We start from the raw sequence: 23,931 nt of genomic DNA, 5'->3' as shown, positions 1-23,931 counted from the left end.
CTGGTGCTCTGAATTCCTGAGAATATTCTCTCCCTGTACCTGAGAAGTCTTGCAGCATGGAAATTGTGTTTATGCATGTCACAGACAAACCTGAGAGCTGCTGTAAACAGTGAAGGCAACAAACAAAACAGTAATGGGATATGATGGAATTATTAGGGGTAACAACTTAAAATGCAATCTCAGGCCTGTCTGTTACTTGTACTAATCTTATTCTCTGTTGTTAAACATATTTTTGATGGTTTTCAGGCCTAGATCTGTGCATAAGTCAGATGGCTGCCAGTGAATAAATCACAATTGTCAGCTCAAGATCCAGCAAGTAAGGCTATCAGAGAGAGCCACAGAAAATGGAAGAATTGCAGGGAAATCTCTGGGAGGAGTGATAGGGGAAAGATGATATTGGAGTATTATTTTGTGTAGACTTTCTGGACCGAGTTCAGGAAATTGCTTTATCACTGAACATCCTAATGCCTAGTGAGAGAGACACACAGTATGTTCACTCATAGCACAAGGGGGGAAAGCAACTTGCAATATAGTTCCTCTCAAATAAGCAGATTTTGGGATTCTGGTGATATTGTAGAAAAACAAACCAGATTCTTTTCAATGCTTTGCATGACACTGGAGTTTAGAGGCAGGAATAAACATGTGAACACAGAAATGATGGGCTACACCTCTGATTTTGAAAGCTACAAAAATTGTGTAGCTCTGGACAAACCACTGCAAGTAGAACTGCAAGTCAGTCAGTTTAAGACAAAATTAGCCAACAGACTGTGCTGTCTGTACTCACACAAGGCTGCTTATTTCCAATGGTTACCAATGTGATGCAGGAAGGAGATTGTTTGCTGAAGGATCTTGGCCTTCTCTGTGGCCTTCACCTACAAATGCCAAGAGAAAAAGGGTAATTAATTCTTCAGCATTCAGCAATAATTTCTAATTTATTGGAATAAAAACAACCAGAGTCATAACTTAGTAAGTAATTTTTAAATTCTTATCCTGCTAATAACAAATCAACAACACATTTAAATATTTATTTACCCTTTTTTCCTCCTCCTTGCGCCTTCTCTGTGGTAGCCATGATTTATTAAAAAAATATGGATATTGATCTAGTACAGATATCCAACTGTGACAAACAAAAACTCTCGAACAGTTTAAAGTTAGAAAGTGTGTGTTTATTGTGTGCAGGATAGCTCCCAAATCCACACTGCAGCTTCCAGGTGATTACAGAGTCTTTTTATCCATACAAGTATTGAATACCCAAAATACAAATACACGTTCATCATTTTGGTACATCCCATTCCTCGCTTCCTATGCTAATCATCCCAAAAGCCATTCAGCATGCAGAGTTTGTTCCTTGAAATGGGTTGGTGTCCCTTTCATGGGGATGGGTCCCAAAATGAGGAAGTAAATGAAGTCTTCCTCCTTCTGACCTTTCTACCTTTTCAATGCAAATATGACAAATGAACTCTTGGTAGAACTCCCATTCCTTGTCTTCAATTGGTTTCAGGACAGAGGAGGCCCACAACTGTCTTATGTTCCTAAAAGCTGTTTGTCAGTTTGTGTATTCTTCATTATAAACCCAGCTAACTAAACATTGTGCTGATGAGCAATCAATGATTAGTTAACTACTAACTCTTAACTTCATCAAGGCCTACTCATTCATTTTAATTAACTCTAGTAAGGCTTACCTCTAACTAAAATCTTAGCTCCTCTAAAACCTCTAAACTCCTCAAAATTTTTGTTTCAGCCAGAGGTACCCTGGGGCATGTGGGCCCTCCTGAGGCACTCAGGGATGTCTTTTCCAGGGCTCCTGAACCCCCCTCAGCCCCCTGAGACTGCCAGCCCCTGTCCACAGATGCCAGAGCAGGGCTGGTGTCCCCAGGGAGTGTCCCCACCTTGGCAGGGGCTTGGGCAGGAGTCCCTCCTCTGCCTGGACCATCAGCAGCCCCGGCAGGCAGCAGCTCCTCTGTCCAGCTGTGGGAACCCAGGCACTGGGAATATTTCTCTGTCTGCTCTGGGCTGTCCTGACCCCCAGGGGAGCTCTGACTTTGACCCTCATTCATGGAGAAATCTTCCAAAGCCTCAAGGTAAACTAGAAACCTCAAAAGTGTGAGATTGTAGAGAGTAGTGGAGTATGTCACATGGGTGAGAAATTTAGGTTTTAGGATTTTTGGTATGTTATAGATGGATACAAGATGGAGGGTACAGGGTGTTGTCTTGAGTTCCTTTTTTCTTTCTTCTTCCTTCTTGGGTTTAGGTGGTATCTTGTAATTGGGTAGGAAAATCTGTGTTGCTGGTCTTTAGGGTTCAGTTATTGGGTTAGAAAGGGAAATAATTTAGGTGTCACTTCTTAATTGGGCAGCTTAGTTTTTGATTATACTTACAAGGCCTTGTAACAAGAGATTGTTGGCCATTTCTGTGCTGTTTTTCCTGCACACAGAGTCTGATGCAGACAGCCTGCTGAAATTTTGATAAGATAACAATAAACAGAAGCTGAAGACCAAAAAAGTCCAACGTATCTCTCGTTCCTGACACAGAACTGCTCCAGGAGGGTCTCCCCTGTCAGGGGAGCCCCCAGGGAGTTGCCCAATTTGGGGCCCACAAACACACATCCAGGTAACCTTGAAATGCCTGGAGACAGAGCAGGAGATCCAAATGGATGTGGGACCAAGGCCATTTTGTCTCTGAGCTTTGTCCTAGAACAACCCTTCCTGCCCAGTGCTGGAGATTTTAGCCACTGGTACATGGTGGTCCTCAAAACACACATTCCCACCCTCCGAAACCTGTTTTTCCTCTCCTCAACCGGTGCCTGGGGGATTTCAGGATAATTCTGTGCATTTTAAGTCAGGAGAGAGGGTTCACTCTGCTTTCAGGCTTCTCTCCCCAATCAGCACATGGAGAGGCAAGGCTGATGCCTTGGAGTACCTAAAACAGAGGGTAGGCAGAATTAAGAGAATGAAAGTGGATGTTTATTGAAGGCCTTCAATAGGTACACCTTGGGCAGTCAAAAGCCTCTGAGGGGCTACACCTAGGATGCATTCTTGAGTTTTTCAGACAGATATAAGTTCAGTCTATTTACATATCATTTACAGAATCCTTCAACTATAGTTTCAGGTAATGAAGCAATTTACTCCAAGTTTGCCCCACCAAATTCACCATTGTTTGCATCTCTCAGGGCCTGAGACAGTGAGATGCCCTTGAGTTTCAGGCCCAGAGAGGAATTATTTTGTCTGAATAAAACTGGAGAACCGTAGCTGACAGGCCATGGAGTTTTAAAGTTATACATTAAAGCAGACAGAATCTGAAAAATAGGAAAACTAAATCCTAAGTCATCCCTGAGATCCCTGTGCCAGCTCTGAGCCAGCACACAGGCACTACATGAAACCCAGGACACAGCAGGCTTTTCTGGCTTTGTTTGCAGCTCCTGGATGGAGAAACACAAGCCTGATTGCCCCACCCTGAGTAATCTGTGCTCACAGACTACGTGTCAAGATGAGAAAAATCACACTTTAAATCATGTTGCAGCCACAGTAAGGAGGGTGAAACTACAACTTAGCATTTGCTTCACCACTGATTACTCACTGTAAATATATTCAAGCAATTGTGCTCCAGTGTAGAGGGTAAATGACTTTTTTTCAGGGGAGCCATATAGCTGTGGAACAACTTTATAATGTGAGATAAACTTCTGACACACCAGTCATAGATGGGTTTTGACATTTAAGCACTTCCCTGGCTTCTGGGTGTCATGTTAAATAGAATACATTTTCTTCATAATACAGGTGAAATAGACCTGTAAGACAGAAATATGTTGCATGCTGTATAAATAGGGAGGATAAAGCTTTTCCTGTTTTACTGCCTTGTAAAAAGGGAGAGATGCCCAGACTGCTATGGCACAGGCTGGGAGAAAGCATCAGACATTCTGTCTTTTCTTCTGTAACTAGTCCATGCCTACTGGTAAATGACATCTATTCAGTCTGATCTTTTTAAATACTTCATGTGGTATATTGGCTCCTTTTCCATACAGTCCAATAAGATGACAAAATTAATACTTGTTAAAGTATTAATAATTAATAAGTATTAATACTGACTAATTGTTTATTTGGGTACAGATCACTGTCTGTAATAAATATGTACAACACTATTTAACAAATGTTACAAGATTTTTGGGGGTTTGTGTTTCCTATTCAGCATTGTGTTGTGAAACAATACACCTGACAGAGTATTCAAATTCCTGCTTTGTGTATTGGGAGACATTTCATTCTTCCCTATGTTAAGCTGTCATTAGGGCCTGATCACCAAAATGAGCAATTTTTTAAGGGTATAAAAGAATACTGTGCACCACTGCATTTTATTTTCCTGTATTCTTTCAGGGGAGCAAGTAGTCAATGTGAACAAATCTTCCTTACTGACCTTACAACAAGAGTTTCCTCACATATAATTTCAATTCTTGGATTCTCTTTTAAGAGACTGAATTAGGGAAAGTAGATTCTCTACATAAAAGAGTAGATTCTCCACATAATAACTCTTCAAGAAGGTGGACACAAAGAGTAATAGGTTAATAAAGGCCATCATTAAGTCTGTGGGGGTAGTGTTGCTAAAGAGAAGGACAAGCTTCACACGATTTTCTGGGAGATTCACATTTGGCTGTTAGAGAGAGCTAACTAAAAATGTACTACTTGGGATCAATTAGCATTGAAACCATCGTAAGAATTAACAGGAGTGAAAAAATAAAGCCTTGCTGCAGCTAGTTCCTAATTACATTTAAGTTTTCTTAGCTGTATGCGACAAAAAATCCAGAACACATGTGAGAAATGGCAAGTTTCCTACATCTTAAGGACCAGGAATTTCCCATGCTCTTTAAAAATTTCAACATTTCTATTTCTACATTGTTGGCAAATAATGCATTAAGTGATTGTAATGTATCTAAAAAGTTTCTGCAAATGTACCAATGGATTGAGTATTTCAACATCCATACACTGCTGGTAATTTATTGCCCTGCACTCTGCAGCAAGAAACTTCCAGCCACAGTGTGTTAGCACCTGGATAAATTACAGTCATTATTCCTCCACCCTCATACCATAGAATCACCCCAGTGATAAGATCTGCTCTTGGTTCAATAAGAAGGTTGTTGGAAACCATGCATTTTCTGCTCCCTGGAGAAAGGCATTCATTTCCACTTGGAATCAAACAAAAAATCTATCACAGCATCACAGAATATGCTGAGTTGGAAGGGACCCATCAAGATCAGTGAGTCCAAGTCCTGGCCCTGCACAGAACACCCCAAGAATCACACCCTGTGCCTGACAGCACTGTCCAAACACTTCTTGAACTCTGTCAGGCTTTATGCTGTACCATCCACCTTGATTTATTTTAATTTGTTTAAAATTCCCAAGAGATTTATTGTGATCTACTCAGAGAGATATTTTCCCCACATGTGGCAAAACAACATTCTTGCTGAGAGGATAATTATATATATATATATATATATATATATAAAAATTATATTCTACAATTATATAATGGTATATAATTATATATATTATATAAATATAACTATTATATTATATTATATATTTATATGTATAAAAATATAATTATATTTAAGTTCTTCAGATCATGGTTCTTGCTTATCTTTTTGCTCAGCTAAACTTTGGTGAAGTGGTCCCTGATTTGGAGGGTCACTGCTGGTGGTGGAGGTGCCACATTCTTGATACTGCAGGCACTGCGTTCCTTGTGACACATCTTGGGTGCTGCTGACAATGGAAAAACCAATTCTGATTGCAGAAAGACAAAAAGAAACCCAGGCAAAAGTTTCTCTGCAGTAAAACTATCTATGAAATAGAAAAAAATGACCTTTTTTAGTACTGTGATAACTATAAAATATAAATGTCTGAAAATATAAAAGTCTGTCTTAACTGACATAAGTTACATGGAATTGTAACATCACCCACTCTTTCACCATTGCTCAGTAGAAGGAGAATAAAAAGCTGGGGAAAGGGGTGTGGGTTTAATATCTGCAAGCATGTGTGGAACCTTCTCTGGTTTCACAGCTCCCAGCCAGGGCCTCAGTTTAAAAACAGTTTGTGTGATTTACTCAGTGATGGATGGTGTTATAAGGCATTGCCTTTTGCTTTAACCTTTTTGTTGATTCACCAGATCTGGCTGTCTTGGCTGTCATGAAAAGTTAGAACACTCTGCCTGGCAAAAAAAAGAAATAAATTGGCAGCATGGAGGAGCAAAAAAAAAAGTCAGTTTGTGAAAGTAACAAAATGGCAAAGGTTTTAAGTTCCATCTCCCACTCAAGTTGAACAGAAAAATATATTTTCAAATTAAGTTGTTAAAACAGAGTATTGGTATAACCAAATGGTGAAATGAACTAGTTTTGTGATCTGGACAAAATAAAAATAAAATAAAAATAAATAAAATATTAATTGTCCTTACTGAAACATCAAAGAATCAGTGGTGTTTCACTACATTTTGTCTGAGTCCAAACTCTGCTCATGCATTGAGGATGATGTTCCACCTCAATCCTTCAGAAATTTTCAGGGAAAACATATCAAATTTTTGAGATTCTGAGTTAATATCCAGTCAATGAATCCTGAAGTTCTTGGAGCAATTCCTACACAGTTTTCCTGACTTCCAAATTTGCCACAGTTTCACTTCAGTCGAGTGTTTGTGCTCTACAATGGAGACAAGACTGAATGTACACCAGACAGTTTTAAGAAAATCACTTTCAACATTATTTCTTTTAAAAAAAATATAAAAGATGGGCTGTGGAACAAAGAGATTTATTTTAAATTAGTTTTAAATGCAGAATAAAATGTAATTCCTTAGCACCAGTTAAAACTCTTAAATAATAATTATATCTCTGTTATTCAAGATTCTGCTAGATTGCAAAAGCAAAAAGCATAATTTCTTTTGTAACCAAAAAAATTCTTACTCACAGAAAAAAAAAATCCACCTTTGATTATGAAACAGATTTTATATTAAACTAGACTATTTCAGAGGTTATTTTCCACTCAATGCTTTTGCCAACATTTGCCCTTCCTGTAAGGCCCAGATGGAGAGTAACGGCTCTTTAGAAGCATTTTGTGTAATAAATGTTACCTGGTTTGGTTTTCTTTATTCCATTTAATGCTTATTCTATTTTTCTCCTATTTCTGTTGATCTAATGCCTGTTTATACCTTTCTGGGAACACCAGAAGTTCAACTTTAACTTAAATTTGTGAGGATACATCTACATCTGTAGGGAGCAGACAGAAGGAAGCTGCTGCTTTAAAACTGATTTGGCAGTTTGGAAGCTGAAAACATCCACCCAGATGAAATTAAGATTCTGTAAATATTTTTTGTTATGACTTTTCAGGTAAATCATTTCAGAGAGATATAGTATTCTGAGGAGTGGCATAACTCAAAGTTGTAGAAGACAAAAAAGCAATGAACTACTGCTATAAATTCAAATGGAGTAAATGGTTTTAAAATTCTGTTTAAATAAAACTTATTCTACCAATTTGATGGTTGAAAGCATGTGTATCTTGCTTCATGCACTGTTTGAAAAAAATTTAGAAGTTCTTGATTTATATTTCAATAACTAGACATAATTCTTTTGAGACGTAATCCAAGCATGTGTGTCCATCTCCATCTTACCCAGGATGAGCATTGATTATTCATTAAGGTTTATTTGCATGAAATTTAAGAAGAGGAACAAATCTGCAGTTGACTAAATATGCAACAAAACCATTGTAAAGTAAAACATGACTACTTCAGGACAGGAACGTGGCTTGAATCTGAACCTGTAATGAATTCTGAGAGACTTTTTAGCTCCCTGACACAGGTGCGGTTAGAGATGTTTTATATTTTGTTTGGGGCAAACATTGATTCCTTAAGAAGAAAAGTTCTACTTTTCCTAGGGCAGAGGGAGGAAATGAATATTGCAGTGTAAGTCTTCCACAACTACATACTCACTTTGGAAGACACTCTAGAGAAATGAAATTAAATGTTTTCTAGAGAGTTCTCCTTTAGTTATGTAAACAGATAAAGGTGTTACCAAACAACACTTTTTTTCTGGTTTTTATCCACTTCTTTTTAAATTTCTTTCCCATATTTGGCTGAACTCTCCCTCAAATTACAGAAACTTTATTTGCTTTAATTTCCTTTAGCTCATTTAAAGTTATAAACTACCTTTCCAACTTCCACGTAAGTTTCATATCCTCCTATCCTATCCTTAAGGCGAATGGATTTATTAAAGTGCATTTACACAGTCCTGTAGAAACTCTTGACATTTTAAAGGAATTTTGACAGGATGGGTGATGTCATTTATGGGGTGGATAGTCTAGATATGATGTATAAGTAGAAGGCTCAAGAGTTAGGGTTAGTTCCTTAAAGACATTGAACATTTTCAGTAACAGAAAGAAATTCAGTAATCAATAGATTCCAGTATGAAATTTATAATGTCTAACATTAGAGGAGAGTGGAGACTGTTGAAAATGTCACCAATTGCCTACATAAAGGCTAAATCCTCCAGGAATTAAATCAGAAAACAAATAAGTTTATAACTGTGCATTGTCTTCATGGATTCTGATCATATTTTCCTATAACGTCAGTAATACATGAGCGGTCTTAAAAATTAGGTAGCTCCAGGAATACAAAGAGAATATAGATGAATATCAAAATATATCCCTTCAGCTGAGTTTTGAAAGATAGATAATAGTAGAATGATCCAGACAAGGCATAAGTATTTTTATGACATTTGCTTTTTCACTCTGATCTAAAGACTCACTATATGGGACTGATATTTTTGTGGGGATAGCACATTCTCAACTCACAAATGAGGTGCTCCCTAAACTACCCTGTGTCTACAGAGCATTGTGTGGGGCAGGTGTCAGTCTTGAACAAAGCTCAAAATGTCCAGAGCTCATTCTGAGACAAGGCCTCAATTCTTACAGTCAAAGATGTAAGAAAGTGTAATCCATATTTTATACAGAAGGGAAAATGTGCCATAGTTAGAGAATTCTTGAAGGACACATTAAAAAAAAATTATATTGAAACCAGGTGCAAAAGTCAATTCTCCTTCCAGCCCAGTTTTAAAAAAATCATTTCTTCTTCTCTGGTTGTTTCATTGTAACAGCATCTCTTGCTTGACATATCAAATTATCTTATTATGCAAAGGCAGGAGAAAAAAATGAATCTCTTCCCTTTGATTTGATATTATGGTAGTGAGATGAAGATTTCATAGAACCCTTGTGAATCGGCAGCATCAGAGCCTGACCAAGGCTTTTCCCTTTTGTGGGGCAGAGCATTGTAGTGTAACATCAGCTGGTGGTAGGGAGGGGTGGAAATGCAGAAGAAATTCATTGAACAGCACAGATGCCATTATCATCATAAACACCTAGGAAAAAATATATCAGTTTAGGTGAGGTGAGAGAAGGAGAGAGAAACAAGCAGCACTGATTTTATAATTACTGGAGGAGGTAAATTGAGCCTTATGATGTGAGAGAAGGGATTCATCCTTTCCCATAAAAACAGGAGCTGAAAATCTCTATAATGAAAAGAGCTCAGGATAACTTGAGCTCTTTCATCTGGGAAGTTAAGGATGTAGCAAAATATGAGTGTGGATATCTACAACATGAAATAATGTCAACTATACACAACAATATACACTTCATACTGCTGTTTTAAGAGGTTTCATTGAAATTACATAGCTTCCCATGGTTTGCCTTTGAAAAGTCCAAATGGAAATAATCTGAACTCAAACCCCTCAATCCTCACCAGGGTTTAGTTTAAGGCTGATTGTCTCTTTTTCTCTCCAGACCAAAATTATAGATGAAAAAGTGGTAGATACAGAGCATGAGATAAAGTACAATTTTCCTATCTCCTCTGTTAGGCAAAACCCTACACTCCTTTTGGTGTGTCAGAAAAGGGAGTTCATCTGATGGAATGCTGGAATTAAATTCTAGTCTTTTGAACTGACATAAAAGCATTGCACAAAATATGCTCCCCATAAATGAGGTAGTCAGGATAAGTTTATTTGTGTCTTCACTTCTGGAGAATAAACCACAGTGAATTGACTCAACTTGCAAGAGGATGTATTTACTCAGACCTTTGCAGTATCATTGGCTATTTGCTCTTGTTATTGTTCTCATCAAGAGATGGTGAAATCTGATAGGTACATTTGGAAATATATTATTGTACAGCTGATAATGCAAACATTTTTCAACTTTGTTCTTTTCCAACTCACCAATTTATTTCTTATTGGATGTCTGATCATGATAGGGTCATTATCTTAAGCAGGCAAAGCTGAGGGACAGTGAGATGAAGGAGATGCAGTGCAGTGGCTGCTAAAAGCGTGAAATTTTGGTAGCAGCATGGTGAAAGTGGAATCCAGCAGACTGCTCTTATGAAACCATGAAAGCCAGTGAAAAGCAGAACAGGTACTTCTAAACGGTGTCATTATTTTCTTGTAGATTTCACAATCTTTCTCAATATGTTTTGGGACATATTTTACCTGTTTTATATGGGGTTTTTCCTATTTTTATACATACTATTACAAAATGAGTGTTACACAGGCTGTGTTTAATGGTGAATGTAGTATACTAACAATATTTCAATTATTTTAAGTAATTGTTATCTTTAATTTCCTTATTCTTTTTGAGACATTTTTTAAATGGTTGGTTTTGAACACCCATGATATAGCTGCATTCCATCTTCAAGAGACAGAAAATCTGCTACAAAATTTTCATAATAATTTCACAACCTGGAAGTAGATTTTCTTCCAGTTTTGCTGTGTAACTCAAATCCTGGGTTTATATGTTTTTGCTTACACAAAAGGTTAGTAGAAAACACAGCCCATCCTTGGAAAGCAAATATGCATTTGGATTTGGGATTGAAATTACCACAGGAAACATCAGCAACCCAGAACTTCTGGGGTGACTGAGAGCTGGGTTTGGCTCCCATCTTCCCATAGTCTGTGCAAACACAGCCAGTAGAGCATCCAGATGTCTCTGGTGTGTTCTTCCTGCCCATCACCAAAACTCCCAGATTAAAAATCTATAACTCATTAAGCAAGAAGGGATGAGGAGTATCTTGCCTTAGAAATGTTACTGTCTGTCAGGGTTGCCTTGTTGCAGAGCGGAGACTTATCTGTAAAACCTGCACACACAATTACTTCTTTGTGATTTTATCCTGGCTCATTAGGAGAGTATCTACCACTGAGACTTAAGAGTAATCAGGCAGTTGTACCAGTGACACAGCTACCATGCAGCTTGGGCTGGCACAACAGCATTAACTGGACTGAAATTAGAAATTGTAAATGAGATCAAAGCCAGATAATATAAAACCTGCAAAACGTGTCTGTGACATTTTGATGCCATTTGCTTTGAATATTTTATTGAAAAAAACTTCTTGGGCACTGTTTAAAACAGTACACATCTAAAATTTTGGATTTGAAGTTTGCTTTACAAAGGATCGTAATAAGTTACAGATTTACTGAAAGTATCTAGAGTCCCTTCTTGCTTTTCTTTTTCCCTGTTCAGAACAAGTCATGCCTTTCCAGTCACCCATAAGAATTTGGTTTCACACAGTTGGCCTAAGAAAGAAGCAGAATTTTGGAAGTTCTGGTGAAATAAAGCAACTGCATACCTATAACTTATAGCTAGGGATTTAAAGTAATTCTTAGAAATGTGTTCTTAGAGAAAGTTAATTTAATATGTGAGCTCTGTTTTCCAGTACACATCATCTCAAGCTTGTGTGTGAATATGTGAAAAGCTCTCCAAAACACACACAAAAAAACCACACAAAACACTGAGGACAAGTTCACAAATAGGGAGAAATTGTTTGAAGGTCATTACCCAATGTCTTAAAAAATCAAAGAGCAAATCCTTGGAAAGAAATCAAAGGTTTTAGGCAAGGCCTTATTTTTTCATGATGCCACATTTTGAATCTTTAATTTTTTTACTCTATCCCTGGGAGAAGCAGAAGCATCTTTTAAAAGACTTTTAGGAGGAAAAAGCCACAAATACATTAGGTTCTGATAAACACAGAAGAAAAAAATTGCAATAATTAGAAGATATGAAGTAAACAACCCATCATATCACTTCCTTTTTATTTTTAAAGAAAACAGTCATTATTTTGTCCTTGCGTGACTCAAACTGTATATCAAAATGCTATGAGCAAACCCATGCAATTACACTTTTTACTTTTACTAGACACAAAATTAATCTGCTTGGTCATGTAGAATATACTAACTACACACTGAAAGATGGTGAATTTTGCGACTGCTTCATACACTAGAAAGTAAATAGTTGTAATAAATGTTATTCCCTATACATTATTTATTATACAAAAGTATCTGCAATGCCATCAAAGATTCTGCAGATTTTAAACAATTAATTCCTAAACCCCACATTTTATATGAGCAAAAATTATCATTTTTTTCTGCTGTAATGAGATGACCAGATTAATGGATGGGGGGGGAAAGCAGTTTTTCTTACAATTAATGTCTGTTGCTAATATGGGGAGGAATAAACTTAATGATGCCCTGAAAGCAGCTGAGACTGGTGAACAGAAGTTCTACTTAAAAATGTCAGAGCACAGCTGTGCAGATTGTCCCTCCTCCATTTCAAGTTGCCTTCCAACAAGTGCAACAATGAAATTCCTATATTTGTATAAAGTTCATGTTATGCATGTAAGTTCTTACTTGCCAGGGATTTTATGTCTTTTGTAATGCACAGAGCTGGAGGGACTATAGTGAAAACTTCTCACCTCATCCATCCACCTTCTAAAGACATCCCAAATAACTTTGTGCCATTTGATATTGTCACGACCATTCCTGAGCTACATGGAGACCTGATGGGGCAGGGACAGGGTGCCTTCACTGCAAAGCACCAGTGGCTTCAGCTGCCTCAGCTGGAGGAAAACAATCTATCTTTGTCTTATTGGTGCCTCTCAGAATTTTCATAGAGGTGCACAGAGAGAAATGAAAGAGAAAACTATTTCTATTTCTGCTCCTTGTTTTTCCCATGTGGAATGTGTTTGGAGAATTGTTTACCTGGAGTGAGTGCTTGATTGGATTCTGGTGAGGATTGTTTGAGCCTGATGGTCAATCCAACCCACCTGGGGCTGGACTCTGGAGAGAGGGTCAGAGTTGTGTGAGAGTTGGAGATAGGGTCAGATAAAGTAGTATGTAGTTTTAGTATTCTCCTTTTATATGGTATATTAATGTATTTTAGCATAATTATAATAAAAAAATTATTCAGTCTTCTGAATTGAGTCAAACATCGTCATTTCTTCCCATTGGGTCTGCCTCCATTTATAATATATACATATTCCTATATGGTATTTTAAAGACCACATTATACTATATTTTATTATACTGAGTCTTACAGAATGCTGCATTCTTAGACTGGTATTAGTAATGCATTCAATGGAGAGCTTACAGTTTCTCTCCTCAGTCTTTATACAATTTAAAATGTTTGAGTGGGATTCAAAATAAAGCAACGATAGACCTTTCCTGTAATTTGGTCCCCCATTGTTCATATTTTTATATAGAACAATGAGATTTTACTCAGCAAGCATTATTACATTCTGACTTGGAAATACTTAAAATTATCTATATTTAAAAATGGCATTTAAAATTTCTTTTCAGCTGGGAAACTACACTTCCGGCAGTAGAGACTACCCAGGGTAGTAGCAGGCAATATATCCCAAATGGAGAGGCAGTTGTAAATGTTTTATCTCTCTTCCCACTTTGAGTGCTTTCCTCCCTGGCACTGTAAAGCTCTGCTGACTTGACGGGGCTACTGAGAGTCAGAATCTCTGACTGCAGATATATTACTGCACTCACAGCTTGAACACCTCTCCAGGGTAGAATTTCAGTTGTACAGAAGGGTTTCAGTTCTTTTTCCTATCTTATCTGTTAAAGAAGATGTGTCAGGAAAGATAATATACTTAGATAAAAGAAACTATGACATTCTTGTGGCCTTTATTTTCCAGTCCTTACAGACACAGCTTTTCCTACAGTGCAACTCAATCTGCTTCTGGATTCTTTCTTACATAAATTCATGCTGTAATTTTGTTCCTTTTATCTGTTTGATGGACTTTCTTGAGGAACACACAGTGATTTTGAGGATCTATGCAAATGAAATTGCTCCCTTCAAATAATTTTTCTGCATTGACTCAGAACTGAACTTTGTAATATCCACCCTGTCTAAAAGCACAAAGGAGGAAGGTCAATAAAAATCGCTGGCGGTTAAAAATAGATACAATTTTTTAAACTTTTTTTTCCCCCACAAAATAACACACCAAAAATCAGACAGACAGTGGTAGATTACAAAAAAAAAAAAAAAAAAAAAAAGAAAGAAAAAAAAAAAAAAGATTAAATTTCTGTTGGAAAACCTGAGAGGTTATGTATCTTTGGAAGAGGAAATTCATGACCACAGAAAAACAAAGGAAAAGCCACAAGCAGAAGAAAAGCAAACAGAAGGTTCCATACATCTCTTTATTAAAAAAAGAAATACAAATTGACCTGTTTTGATCTGAGAATAAACATTGCCTTTCAAATTCCAGAGATTTGAAGGACCTGCCCTCCTTATTCCAAATGACATTGGTACATTTAAGAACTTAATAAAACAACTGACAAAAAGGTGCAGGTTGCATACTTTATGTTAGTGAGGAATTGAATTAATGTAGGCTGATGTTTATTATGACTGCCAACTTAAGAAAATCCTCTTGTAATCCTCTTGTAGGCATCTCAAAATTTTATTTGTCCCTCTAATGTTGTTCCACAGTGGTGAAAGGCTTCCAGTCCAAACATACCTCACTGATTGGCATATTCAAGGCCATATATTATTACAAGGAAATAACATCTCCCTGTTAGGAGTCAAATTCTTCCTCACACGGAAGAAGACACAGAAAAGCCTTGCCCTCTAGTGGCTGGAAAACCGGGAAACAGACATAAATCCAATTTTTACTGATTGGTACCCATCCAGGTCAGATTTGCTTGTATCTTGAATCGTTTAGTTGATTTGAATAACTGAAGTCCTCCTTGCTTTCAGATCTGAAAGAAGAAACACAACCACGAGGTCACTTGGTACTGGAACTCATTTTTCCTTGGAAAGAAAAGTGTGGATAGAGTAGTAGAAATTGCCTGATAATTAGGTTCTGGAACAAGCTGAAGCTGGTTGCACTTGTAGCCATCAGAATAATAGGAATATCTTGCTGTAATGTGCAGAAGTTTTACTTTTCCAATCTTTTCTTCTGGAAAGGAAGAAGGCAGACATAATTTCATAGACAGCATAATCCACTTTGCTATTAGTAAGGAATATCTGACTCTGATGTAAATCTATTGTCTTCCATTTAAAACTAAATTGCTTAATAAATAAAATAAAGTAGCATTAATAGAGAGCCATTTAAAGAACGCCAGTCCAGCATTTACAGAAGTACTCATCCTCTGGGTAGGCAATCTGTGTATTTCAGGGCAGGAATTGGGAACTGCTCCTTTCTGCTCTTTGCACTACTGCAATCCACTGGATTTGGAAATGGTTACTCTGCATTTGCCCAGTTTAAAAGGATAATTAGGACATGATAGACACCTCTCAAACAGAAAAATTAGAACCAAGCATAAGATTGGGAAGTATCATGGCTAATTACATTTTAGAAAGCACAGAACAAATCTTGCCTGTAATGTGTCTACTTATTCAAATAAATATCCATTACTATATTGACTTCAAAGCTGTTCAACTGTGTGTCAAACAGGGGATTTATCTCTTGTGAGAAAAAGGTTTTCGTTTTTTTGTTCACTATGGAATGGATTATGCCAGAACAGTGTCCCTGGATGTTACTGAACATCCCATATGGGTCAGCAGGAATTCAGCTTTGGGCTGTCATGGGAGACAGTCTGTTAGTTTATTTTTTCCAAAGAATGCATAATTTTTATTTCATTGGCATTCAATTGGCATTCAAATCTTATTTGCCTTACTCAGAAAATTTGCTTCCATAAAGTTTAGTGGAATTAACCTTAATAAAACAATATTTTTCCATGTTGGATTGGAAAGCACCCAAGCTTTATTTTTCCTGGTTTCACAAAGAGTGAAACAAGAAAGAAATAGTTGTTTTTCCAACATCTCTTTTACTTGAAAAAGCAATCACACATTATCCTTTTGGAATACATTTTTTTATTGGCTCATGCAAATTGTACACTGATTTTCAGAAGAGAGCTAACCACTGCTGTCAGTTCCTGCTATGTAAATAAAACAGTCAATTAAATGACAATTGGTTTAGACTGCAGTCAAAATCTCTGACATGTTATAACCAATCAAATGGTAAATATGCAAAGTTTTTTGGTTTTGAAATTTGATTTTATTGTCTCAATTAGAAACCTCTCAGACTTTTTGTCCACTTTAGTCTTTTTCTTTCTCATTCTATAATAAAGTTCCTTTAGTGCTGTCTACAAGTTACTTGGGAATCCCATGTAACCAATTATATCAGTGCTTAATAAATTGAATTATTTTCACTGGATAGCCTGAAATTTGACAGAATATTGCAATTTACAATTCCAATAGTAAATAAATTATTCAAGAATATTCAACAGACGTAAATAATTTACAGTCTGAAAAGAGTGTAATGGGCAATCTCTAATGGAAAAGAAATAAAATATTGCAGTATATCTTCCATACTTAATCATGGTGTACTTAAGAAATCAAAGTCTGTTATTAAACTATGCCCATAAATGTTATTCTCACAGCAATTTATTTTGTTTTTCAAAGGGTAGTAAATCTAATAAAACAAATTACTTCTGTGGATCTTGAGAGAATTCTGGTTTTTGGAAAATAGGAAATATATTACCTATTACAGAAAGAAGTTGCAAATTTATAAGCAATTAAGTTCCATTTAAGTCACAAAAAGAGAAATATAACAAAGTGAGAAATACATCACTGAGAATATATGGATGGATATTTTCATGACCTTTGAACCTCACAGTAGTTTTTCTGAAACTCTGAAGATTTTATATAAATTTAATGTAAGATGGTATTTCTAAGGAGACAATGCATAAATGTAATTGTACAACAATAGAATATACACTGTGCAAATTTAAAACAAAAGTGTTTAAAATAGATGTGTTAGGGGGAAAATTGTCTATATGCATGGCAAATGATAATATTACTAGGAAATGAATTAAATGGAATTTTAAGAAGGAATAATTTTGACCAATATCAAAACTGTAGCTTGTGTGCCTGTGGAAAAGTGCATTGGGTTCCACTGTGAGAAGATGTAATTAAAGTTGTACATCCTCATTGCAGGAGTTAAGCAAGCTGTGAACAAAGAAATGAAGCTTAACATGGTCCAATTTTAAGACATGGAAATGTAGAATTTTTTTCCCCCGAAGGCTTTTTCAAGGCTCCTTAACTGCAGCAGAAGTTCAAGGAATTTGCTCTTGCTGATAATTCTGTTCCCTCCAGTAACACAGGCTTTAAACATTGCCACACAGGAGATGTTGTGGTTTAAATCTGTAAACCTGGGAAATTCTAGAAAAATCTCAGCATTTGACTTTTTTTTTTTTTTTTGAGCTGTCTGCAGCTCAGAAGTTATTTTCCACTGTATCCATTGTGATATTTTTTCCTCTTCGAATTTTATGTGCAATTTTCTAAAGAGATAAAACCTAATGTGGATGATGGGAACAGCTAAAAGAGGAAACAAAATATTCTCCCAAATACCCCACCCACTCTTAGACTCCTTCCATAGAAACCAGTCTTCAACACAAATATACAGGTATGGAAATTCCTTATTTATATAATCTGCAAAAAAAAACCCCAAAGCAACAAAAATATAACCAAATAAATAAAATACCTTCCCCAAAGCAAAGCCAACAAAAAGAAAATCAAGAAAAACCTGCACATTCCTCATTATATGATAAAGAAACAGGACAAATTATTCTACCCTAATTACAGATGTAGGAAGCAGTTCTCCCATCTGTAGTGTAAAACACAAACCTCGCCCTCTCTTCCGCCCTGCTCCACAAATCTGTGGCATTAAGAATCTAAAACTCTAGCTGAGAAAATTGCATTTTAAAAGTCAACAACAACAAAAAAATTCTGATAATTTCCTATTGCTAGTTCTGACATCCCCCAGTGTTTTACTTGTGTGAATTCCATTCTAAAGACTTTCATAATTCCCATATGCATTGGGATAATTAAATACGTAAATTGACACTAAACTCCACTACAGGGTCCAGCCTCTAAAAGTTTTATGCTCAAACACTGCACTCATAACTCAGTGCTCAAGCTTCTAAATTTATTTTATGCTCCATATCTGGAATAAAAACTGGCTGTTGGACCTGGTATTAACAACAAATCATCTCTGATCTCACAAGTGAGGTGTGTCCAGGAGACTCTCTGGAGGTCGAAGTTGGAATGCTGTGATGCCCATTCAGAAATCGTGATTATTCTGTTTGCTCAGACAGCAACAGCCAGGCAAGTGGCCCCTGGTGGCTTGTAAAGAGAGGGTTGATGTCACTGTGTACCCCAGGGAGGGTTCCTGATTGCACCAGGCTCTGTCAGACTCTGATTTGATGAAGAATATCTTTGATAAGGGCTGCTGGAGATGTCTCAAGGCAGAGGGCGTTGCTGAGTGTGGCACTTTCCAAAAGGGATAAGTATAAAGGAAGAAGTTTTCTGTCAAAATGACATTTTTCATGCAGATCAATAAACTTCCCATTTAGTCTATGAAACTTGTGACTTGTGTCTAAAGATTAGAAAACACTGATTATTGTAAATGCAGGCAAACTCAATGGGAAGAAATGACGATGGCTGACTCAATTCAGAAGGCTGAATGATTTCTTTATTATAACTATGCTAAAATACATTAATATACTATATAAAAGGAGGATACTAAAACTACATGCTACTTTTTCTGACCCTATCTCTAACTCTCACACAACTCGTGACCCTCTCTCAAGAGTCCAGTCTCAGGTGGGTTGGATTGGCCATCAGGCTCAAACAATCCTCACCAGAATCCAATCAAGCACTCACTCCAGGTAAACAATTCTCCAAATATATTCCACATGGGAAAAACAAGGAGCAGAAATAGAAATTGTTTTTTCTTTCATTTCTCTCTGTGCACCTCTCTGAAAAATCCTGAGAGGGAGAGAAATGTGCTTGCCACAACTGATCAACAGACAATTGGAAGAATCTTGTGAATGCCTGAAAGATGAAGTTAATACAACAAATACAAATCCATATAGACATTTTGATATGCAATATATTGTTAAAGAAGAGATTCTTTCCCACAAATACCTCTTCCATATTTCATGCTTTTTTATAAGAAGGATTAATTTCCAAATATGCTTAAAAATAGATGTTTTGATTTAAAAAATTATTACCCCAAAGGATGCTTAAGTGCTTTCCAGAATTCTTATTAACAAGTTAGGCTCAGAGAAGTTCTCAAAAACCTCAAGCAAAACTACAGCTAATAAAGAATATATTTGGAAAGAGAAGGACTTTTTGATGTGAGGAATTAGCAAATTAAATAAAATTTTTCTAGCTGTGGAAATACCATACCACCAAAGACTTCAGAAAAGAGAATTTTGATTCTGATAGTAAATTATGTAAGAGTCCCCTTAAAATCAAAGACATTTTTATGTTTTCTCTGTAGAAATCACCTTCAGGAACCTGTTCCATCTATACGCTACCTTTGGCAAGATTAGAATTAAAATCTAATGCCAAAACCTTATGGAGGCAACAGTAATCTGAAACACAAATTCTGGTTTCAGAAATATCAGCAGAAAAATTATGTTTAACTTGATGAAAGCAATGTAAAACTAATTTTCTGGGGTTTTTTTTTTTTTTTTTAGAAGACCAAATGTCCAGTTCTAGTAATGTAGTAATGAAATTTTATCTCCAACAGACTTCTCTGTGGAGGGAGAGGACCAGAGAGAGAGACAAGGTGAGAGAATTTAACTTAATTCTCAGGTCAGGCTGAAATGGTTTTCCTTAATAATGTGCTCCTAAATTCCTAATAGCAAAAGATTTTCTGATATTCCAACTACTGTTAAATGTTAATGTTTATTTTATTTTGTTTTGGTATTTTTTTGATATGTGTGAGTTTTAACCACTCCAGAGATTTAAAACAGAATGAATGAGGAAGAAATTGAACTGCCTCTCTTACATTTTTCACTTTTGCTACTTCACACATCTTTAGTAACAGTGCCTTTTTAGATAGTGTCAGATGATGCAAAAAAAAAAAAAAGAAAAACAAAAAAAACCCAAAAAAAACCACCAAAAACAAACAAAACCAAACAAAACAAGACTATTCCATTTAATCCACTTAATGCAAAAAATTTGCTTATTATAGATTTCCATCAAAACCTTTAGTTTTATAGATTCCATTAAAATCTTGAGTTATGTAAGTCTTCTCTTCCTAATCTCAGGTGTTTGTAACACAACAAAATTATAAATGGATTAATATATCTGAAATAAAAGCTTCAGCAACTCCTTGAAGTTATCCAGTTCTATCTTTTGCTTTTTCTTGTTGTCTAATGGGGTAAATTTTACCTTAGATGTCCAAATAACATTCTTAGTGGTTTTTTGTTTGGTTTTTTTTGTTTGTTTGTTTTGTTTTGGGGTGGGTTTTTTTGTTTGTATTTTTTGTTTTGTTGGGGTTTGTTTGTTTTGTGTGTGTGTGTGCGCGCGTGTGTGGGTTTTTAGGTTGTTTGTTTTATTTTTTTGGTGTCATTCTAGGAATTACTTGTTGTGCAAAGTGCAGTTGCACTGAAAAGCAAAAAAAAGCCATTTTAGTGGCTTGGAAAAGATGTAGTGCAGCATTGTATTTTTCTAATGCTTGTAGAACTTGGCTGAAGGCTATGTCAGTTTGGATTCTGAATTTGCAGTGCACAGCTGCTGCATGTTGCAGCCTCTCAGCATTATGTGCATCCTGGACAGTTTTTCCCTGCACAGTGCCCAGTCACTGCTCCTGTCTGGAGAGCTTAGCTCTGCAAAAAATCACATCTCCAATATTGCCTTTCACAAAGGTGTCAGTGAAGCCTCAAAATAACTAGAAACATTTGATTCTTCCTTACCTGGTCACTTACAAATAATTGGTTTTATACCCTTCTTTCGTGTCTTATAATTAGATCCAAATCCAAAATCTGTAATTGAAAGGGAAATATTCCAAGGCAGTGTTGGTTGAAGTAACCTTTCAATAGACACAAGTAACTATCACGCCTCATAACTTAAAAAAAAAAAAAAATCTGATTTTCTCAGAGTGTAGACCCCATCCATTAATCCTCTTTCAGTAAGTTCAGCTATTTGTGCTAGAACAAGATAATATGCAGCAGAATATTTGATAGCCATCAGAGGCAGAGTAATAATTCAGTATTTTTGAGCAGCTATTAGAGGCAGAAAAGTCAACTTATCTTTCTTTCCAGGCTAAGACTCTGGTACGCACTCAGGAAATGCATGAATTGTAAATTAAGGGTGAGTGACAACTTTTCATGGACAAAAAGAAAGAAGATACTACTTGAGTGCCCAGTAGCCAATAAATCACCACAGTCCAGAATTTGCCATGTTTTATTCTTCTTGCATATTAAGAGAGCTGGCTGGAAAAAACTCCTTGCTGGAAAGTTATACCTATGCTGCTGATTTAATCAAAATGTTCTACGATGGAATTTCCTTTTCATTGTCTTTGTTTACATGGAGGTAAGGTGAGTCATCTTAATTTAATTGTCTGCTGTCAAATTTGCAGTTCTCCTTAAAATACAGAAAAGCCACACACAGGAAAATATTGGATCAGTTCTTAGGTATTTCAAGGACAAAAATAATTTAAATAAAATATTGTAAAAATATGAAGAAGAGATGTTACCATAACATCAAACTGTTGGTCAAACCAGGAATATATTTTCTCAGTATTCTTGATCCATTTTAAGCACATGTTAAAGTTTTCTGCATTCTTCTTAAACTAATACTGTTTTGGAGACCAATTCTAATATTTTATCTATTATAATTTACTGTCTCAATAATGCATAAATATTTCTCAAGTTTTTTCCATTTGATTTAATCTAAAAATAGGAACATGTTCTTTAAAGGCACTAGAAAGCAGACTTTTTTTGTGCAATATTTTCAAATTCAAGTTGGAAAGATTTAAAGCTGTTTCTTTTTCTGCCAATGGTATTTTTCTAGATAAAGTAAACACAGTTTGCATGAACTAGAGAATAGAACAGATAATGACACTTTTTGCTTTGAATTAGATCAAACCATTTCAGTAGAGTGAAATTATCATTACCTTAAATGACTCCACTCATTTGTGTCTTTAATTTCTGAGCACTGATTTTAAAGTTTTAAATTTTATAAAGTCTAAAATTATAGCAAAAATTCAAATGTCTATAGCCTTATAATGATAAAAGGAAACAGTCCCACTTCATTGTCTATTAGCTAATATAAATAGTCTGGAATAAACATGAAGCCAGCTATTAATATAATTTAACCACACTTTGAGTTTTACAACAGCACTTACATAAATATTTTTTTTCTGATAATTTGGCTACATAGTTCACTGACAATTTATTATATAGTAATACAATGTTTCTCTTCTTTGGCTAATGTTGCATATTTACTACCTGAAACAAATGTGTTGAAAAGCTGAAAAGAACAGAAATATCTTCCTGGTGCAGTTCAAGTGTCCATTTTATAAATGCAGGGTAGAAAACTCCTTGTCCCATTTAGCAGCTCACTTATAGAGCTGGTGCAACCAGATCACTGCAAATACCTCCTCTCAAAATTCATTTGAGAATCCTTCAATCCTTTTACTTTGTGGAATATTTGTGGTCTCTCTATATATGATTTTCTCTGTTTACTTTGCATCCTGTTTTATTACATCACCCTGCTCACACAGAAACAAACTCTTGGAATTGCACAAATTGAATTTTAATCAGGGGCAGTGAGGATAACTTCAAAGGCACTTAAATCAGACTCAGAAATCAAAACAGTCTATCTTTAGCCACAGGGTATAATAGTAAAGCTATGTTCCTGAGGTTTTTTGGCATGTCTATATTACAAACAAAATAAATTAAGATACTCATAAGAAAAGACAAAGAGGGAAAGGCCAAGTCACTTCTTAGGTGTGATTTTAAAAATATAGATATAATTAATTTTTATTTATATTTCCATTTTTGCTAATGAATTATCTCCCATTCTTTCTGAAGCCCATGTGAGTGACTCTTGGCTGTACATGTCCCTCTAGTGGCATCACATATGTAACAGAGAGCCATAAAAGCTTAGTCCTGTTTCTCATTCCTAATCTCTACAACAGTTAAAATCTACAAATTAAACAAGCATACCAGTACTGAGCTTTAAACTCATTTCATAGTCCCAGTAACAGGTCAGATTGTGTTCACATTATTCACATCATGCATCTTTAAGATTATTTTCTTTCCCTGAAAAATTAGCTTTGTTGATATTGCTTAGTATTTGGAGCAAGATGTATCAGGTCACCATTAGTTCTGAAATATTAAGGTAAGAATGGGTTAAGCTCTCACCTGTTTTTTGGCTTCTGACTATAAAATAATTTAAAATGGTTTTGTATTTTGAAAACTGCTTATTTAAAGAAGTCAGAAGTAATAGATTTTTTTTTTAAGCAGTGTCAGTGACAATATTTTATTTCACCTTTCTCATCTCCACAAGAACAACATTTGCCTTTAGGGCAAAACCCATTAACTTCTGCCTCCTGTTAGCTTTAAATATAGCATTAAGTAAACATTTCAGAATTAACAGCAATCTACCTTGAAAAGATGTTTCAAAAATTCAGGCTTAGATATTAACAGCATCTGTGCCAAGATATTTAAAATTCTTGCTTGAGTTATTATGAGTGAATGATTATCCCACGATCAGCAGTTCAAACAGATTTGCTCTCTTTCAAAGACTCTTTTTCTCTTAGAAGCAGCTACTTTTCCAAATT

This window comes from Lonchura striata, chromosome 1, assembly GCF_050655825.1.
Source record: "Lonchura striata isolate lonStrDom1 chromosome 1, ASM5065582v1, whole genome shotgun sequence".
NCBI lineage: Eukaryota > Metazoa > Chordata > Aves > Passeriformes > Estrildidae > Lonchura > Lonchura striata.
The sequence above is the reverse complement of the archived record's forward strand: the minus strand, read 5'-3'. Positions refer to the sequence as shown.